The following is a 6,449-nucleotide window of genomic DNA, read 5'->3' as shown; positions in this document are numbered from 1 at the left end:
TGTCAGAGACAGTGCGATTGGCACAGGACAGAGCCGAGTTTAGGGCTGTTGTACATAGGGTCGCTATGAGTCGCAGGCGACTCGATGGCACATAACAACAACAACAACAACAGTCCAGGAAGTAGTTCTCAGAACAGAGCAGAGAAACACTGCATGGTTCAAAATCAGGAAAGGAGTGCATCAGGGATTCATACTGTCTCCATACTGTTTCAATCTATATGCAGAACAGCTCATTTGAGAAGCAGGGCTTTATGAGGAGAATGTGGCATCAGGATTGGCGGTAGACTAATCAACAACCTATGTTATGCAGAAGACACAGTCTTGCTTGCAGAAACTGAAGAAAATATGAAGCAATTGTTGCAGAAGGTCAATATGGATTGAAGCTCAACATCAAGAAGACAGATTCTCACCACTGGGTCAATTGGCAGCACCATATTAGATGTAGAAGATATTGCGGGTGTTAACAATTACAGCTTGCTCAGCTTCAAAAACAGTGCTTTTTACCCCAGCAGTGAGGAAATCTAAAGAGGAATTGCACTGGGAAAATCTGCTGTCAGGAACTTCTCCAGAGTGCTGAAAAGCAATGATGTCAGTTTAGATACTAAGGTGCACCTAATTCAGGTTTTGGTCTTTGCAATTACTTGTTATGCTTCAGAAAGTGAGACAATGACTAAGGAAGACAGAAGGAGAATGGATGACTTTGAATTGTGGTGAAGAGTCTTGAACATACCATGGACTGCTAAGATAACAAATAAGCCTGTCCTGAAGAGGGTTAAACCAAGTTTCTCCTTAGAGGATAGGATTTTGAAGCTCCATCTTACATACTTTGAGCACATGGCCAGGAGAAAGACTTCATATTTGGAAGGGTGGAGGGTCAGCACAAGAAAGGAAGACCTTGGACGAAATGGATTGATATAGTGACTGAGGCAACTGGGTTGGTGTGTCAGAATTAGTAAGACTGGCTTAGCACAGGACAAGGTTCAGAGCTGCTGTACTTAGGGTCCCTATAGGTCACATGAGACTCCATGGCACATAACAAGAAGAACAACAACAGTCACTCCGTAGGGTGGACCCATAGGTGGCCTAGTGGCAAGAAGCTGCACTGCAATCCTGAAGGCACACAGCTTGAGTCCACTAGCTGGAGAAGGATGGACAGTCTCCTCCTGTGCAATTAACTGCGTCCAGAAACTCACTGGAGGGTCAGCTATGAGTCAGTTATGACTCAGTGGCATACAGCAACAAACGACAGTTACTCCATGAGCTAAAGATAGTAGTAGCAAAGATTTCCAATTCTGGAAGCCCTATGTTGCAGTTTTACTCTGTCCTACAGGTTTGCTATGAATCTTGATTGACTTAATTACAGTAGGTTTTTATTTAATGGAAAATTCAATTAGAAAATCTCCAAATTAAATAGTTTCCCCTATTTCCAATTTGAGTGAGAGTAAATAGAACAATTTGCTTTTGAGATTTCCAGAGTCAGAATACGGCGTGCAGGGGTAAAATAGACTTTGAACAGCATGGTGGGTGTGGAATATTTCATTCGAATAGCTTTTTGAGAGAATCTATTGCGAAGAGTGCACTTGGCTAACAGCCTCGAACTGTTGTACCTTCAAATCCAATATGACCTTCATGGGGAAGGATTTGCTTTCCACCTTCTCCACATCTGCTCACAATCAATGTCTAAGCTATGGTATGGGTATGAAAGCTGAGTTCTTTCTGCCTAATTAAAAACTTCTCCAACAGACAATCTTTACTTGAGGTTCACCTTTAGCCTGGCTGAACAGCTCGCTTGCTCTTTCTCCTTCACATCTTATCTTGATGTCTTCTTTCAAGAAGACATAAATAGAAACAAGGGAGTGCTGATGGCTTAGTGGTAAGGTATGATATTTGAATCCACCATTGCTTAGCAGGAGAAAGATGACTATTATTCTCCCATGCAATTTACTGCCTCTGAAAATATGCTGGGGGGTCAGCCATGAGTTGGTTCTGACTTCACTGCACATAATGATAACGACAAATGGAAACAAGGAGCTCCGGTGGCATAGTGCATGAATTTACTAGAGTCCTAACCAAGATTGGCAGTTGGGATGCACAAGCTTTCTGAGGTGGAAAGATGGCAATCCCCTCCCTTAGATTTTTTTTATAGCCTCAGAATCCCAATGGAGGAATCACCTCAACAGCAGTGTGTTTAACTGCAAATAAATTAAAACTCCTCATATAAAAACACATCAGTTCACATCTTGACTCTTCTAAAAAGATTCCTCTGACCAGTATATGAACAAGATCATCCTTCTATCTTCTCTAGTATGTTATTCTGTTTATTTATATAATTCCAATTGTTTTGCTATAATCAATATATACTTTCTAGATGCTGTTTATATAATAAATAAACTGTTGTAACTCCACTTAAAAACCATATAGAAAGGAAGACAAAATATGAATAAATTAGCATGGAAAAACCAAAGGGGAGGGAGTGAAGGATTACATTAATTATTGTATTTATATAGCTATAGACGGAATTGTGTTCAGACATCCCAGTTACTTAGAGTTCCTACAACCTGCTGCCTTACTGAATAAATAATGGTATATTGAGTACATTAAATCCTGTTTCTAAAGTTTGTTCCATAACATCTTAATGTTCAAAGTTTTATGTTGAGTAAACAATTTTTTAATATAGAAGCATATCTAATTACTCACATTATTCATATCAGGTGGCAGGATTCAATATTATTTTGATTTTCTAACTTTTTAAAAAATTGTAATTTGAGTGAAAATTTAGAAAGTGTATTTGTTTTCCAAGCAACAATTTATAGACTTTTTATTTTGTGAGTTGGGTGCAATTTCTTTAACTCCTACCTCTCTGGCTCACCTTTGATTTTGGGCAAATGCTGCCCTTTTGGTTGATTGTAAAAAGAAACACAAGAAACAACAAATGATTGATTGTAGTGGGAAGTACTATCTCATTCATGTTATTATTCACTTTAGACCTGCCTATCTTGGTAACAGCAGCCAGGAAATAAAAAGACAAATTTCATTGAGAAAGTCTGTTGTCAGAAAACTCTCCAGAGTATTGAAGACTAAGGTGCACCAGATCAAGTTCATGGTCTTTGCAAATACTTGCTGCGCATCAGAAAGCTGGACAATTACTAGGAATGAGAGAAAGAGGATTGATACCTTTGAGCTGTGATGCTGGAGAAGAGTATTGAATATACCACAGACTGGTAGGAGAACAAACAGGTTTGTCCTAGAAAGGGTAAAACCAGGGTGCTCCTTAGTGACAAGGATTCTGAAGCTTTGACACACTTTGAACATGTTGCAAGGAGAGACGACTCCTTGGAGAGGGACATCATGCGTGAGAGGGTGGAGGGACAGTATAAGAGAAGAAGACCCTCTATGAGGTGGATTGACTCAGTGGCTAGGGTAATGGGTGTAGGTGTGTTAGAGACAATAAGGTTGGCTCAGGATAGAACAAGGTTCAGATCTGTTGTACATAGGGTAGCTATGAGTCACAAGTTACTTGACAAGACCTAACAACAACAAAAACATAAAAAGTTTGGTTGAAAGTTGAGCCCTGGGGGCAAACTCAATTCCAGGTGTCGAGAATGTCCAAGGGCCACTGTTTAAGAGATTCCACTAGCCTCTATGTTGTTTGTTGCTGTTGTTATATACCTTGTATCCAGCCCACTGTGACTCATAGGCCCCTGTGCACAATAGCTCTGAACCTTGCCCTATCCAGAGCCAATCTTACTGTCTCCAATACACCGATCCCCATTTTCCCAAATACTGTGTCAATCCATCTCATCCAGAGTCTCCCTCTCCTGTGCTGTCCCTCCACTCTTTCAAGTATGATTGATGTCTTTTTCCAAGGACTGGTCCTTCCTGGAAACACACATAAAGTTTATGAGCTGGAGTTTCAAAATTTTCTCCTCCAAGGAGCAACTGGGTTTCACCTTTATCAATATAGACCTGTTTGCTCTCTTGGCAATCCATGGTATGTTCGATGTTCTTCTCCAAATCCACAACTCAAGGGTATTGATTGTTCCTCTATTCTTGTAACAAGAGTGTTGATTGTGGGCTTGACCAAGCTGAAATTATTAATAGTTTCTATTTTCTATCTATGATGGTGATATTGTTCCAGTGGTAAGAATCCTTGTTTTCTAGATGCTGAGCTTCAATCCATATTGAGGACTACAATCCTTGACCTTCTATAGCAAATGCTTCAGTTCTTTTTCATTTTGGAAAGCAAGGTTGTGTCATTTTCAAACTACAGGTTGTTGATGAGTCTGCCTCCAATCATGATGCCACCTTCCTCCTGTTACAGTCCAGCCTTCTGACTGATCTGTTCCACATATAAATTGAAAATATATGGAGAAAGGACATATCCCTCACACACTCCTTTCCTGATTTTGAACCATGTAGTGTTTCTGTGGTCTGTTCTGACAACTGCTTTCTGGTTCAAGTATAAGTTTCACATAAGCACGATTATGTGTTCTGGGATTTCCATTCGTCTCAATGTTAGCCACAATTTCTTGTGATCCATACAGTCATATGCCTTTGCATGGTCAATGAAACACAGACAATAATACTCTCTGCTTTCAGCCGTAGTCCATCTGACATTGGCTTTGATATTACTAATGCCATGGCTTCTTCCAAACTCAGTTTAAGGTTCTCAGAGGTCTCTATGAGTCGAGTTCATTTTATTAGGCTATTCCAGTAGTCTTCACTAATGCTGGGATATGAGCCCCTCAGGTTGGAAGATACTTAAATAGCATAAATTAGAGCCCTTAAATTTACCCCTACTTACTTTTTCTCTGATGATTGACATAGTTTAAAATTTTATATTTTGCAATGGCTCATTGACATATCCTCAATTTATTTTTATATAGTGTGTATTTAGTGTATACATATCTATGTATCTATCTATCTATCATCTATATATCTATATATCATCTATTGAGAGAGATAATATAGAGAGTATATATATATATATAGTATATAGTGTGAGATATGAGTCTTATATTTTTCTACAAATGAATGTCCAGCCTTACTAACATCATTTGTTAAGAAGGTTAATATTCCTTATTTGATGAGTTTGGGATTTTTGTCAAAAATCACCTATAAATAGTGAATATATTTACTGCTACATTCTTATCCATAACCCATTGACCTATACCCATTTTATCACTATCAGACCGTTTTGGCTATCACAGAGTAGTTTTTGGAATTGGATTGAATGAGGCTCTCCTTTTGTTCTTCCTTAGTAGTGCTTTGCTTGTCTGGAGTGTTTTTTTCATCTTACACAAAATCTATCATTACTTTTTCGATCTCTTTAAAGGATGATGATGCATGGAATATGAAATAAGACTGCATTATATCTGTTGATAATTTTGGGCAGTATTGCCATTTTCACAATACTAAGTCTTTCTATCCATGAACATGATATAAACTTCAAATTATATGGTCTATATGGATTTCTGTTAGTTGAAACACGTTAGTTGGTCTTGTAAGGCTAAAAGGAGCAAGTCCATTTTATTGGAATTTTACTTCACTCCTCCTCCTTATGAAAAAAGGAGTCCTACCCGATGCTCTGCCTCCTGAGACAGACAGGCGTACAAGACTAAGCTAGCAAGAATCCCAGAAAACTAAAATAGCAGGACACCTAGAGAGGCATAATGTTCTCAGAAGGAAAAGTTCCAGGATGAAACCACTGAAGTAGAATACTGTCACCCCCAAGACATCTCCCTTCTGCCCAGTATCCAAGGCGACAAGAGTGAATACCAGGCCTGACCTCCCCCCTCTGCCAGAGGCTGATATAGCTTTTAGAACTTCAGCCTGCCTTCACCAAGGTGAATAATAATAAAACATTGTTTGCTGTATACTTGTCAATTGTTGCTTCTGGACTTTGTAGTGACTTTGAAACTTTCAGGTATTCCATTAATTCCTAGGGCCTTATATTTTACTAATTCAGTGCAGCTTGAACTTCATCCTTTATAACCATTGGCTTTTGTTCATATGGTACATTCTGAAATTTTTCAGTGTCAACTCAATCTTTTTGGTATAGTGACTGTGTGTATTCTGTTCCATCTTCTTCCCCCCTCTTTTTTACTGGATTGCATGTAATCATTGGTATATATCGTGTTTTGTATATGTACTTTGTGTTTCATATAATCATCCATATGCATTATATTTTATGTAATTAATTATTGCTTTATGCCTATTATCATCCTATCTAATGGGAAACGCTCAGTGGGACTTCCTATTGTCTGTTTTTGTTTTATTAACTACAAGAGGAATGCATATCTGTGTTTCATTGACTGTGCAAAGGCATTTGACTGCGTGGATCACAACAAATTGTAGCTAACTCTAAGAAGAATGGAAATCTCAGAACACTTGACTGTCCTTATGTGAAACCCAAGCCAGGAGGCAGTTGTTAGAACAGAGCAAGGAAA

Source organism: Elephantulus edwardii, unplaced genomic scaffold (assembly GCF_000299155.1).
Source record: "Elephantulus edwardii isolate Elephantulus edwardi_28Jun2011 unplaced genomic scaffold, EleEdw1.0 scaffold00177, whole genome shotgun sequence".
Taxonomy (NCBI): Eukaryota; Metazoa; Chordata; class Mammalia; order Macroscelidea; family Macroscelididae; genus Elephantulus; species Elephantulus edwardii.
This window is presented reverse-complemented; position numbering follows the sequence as displayed.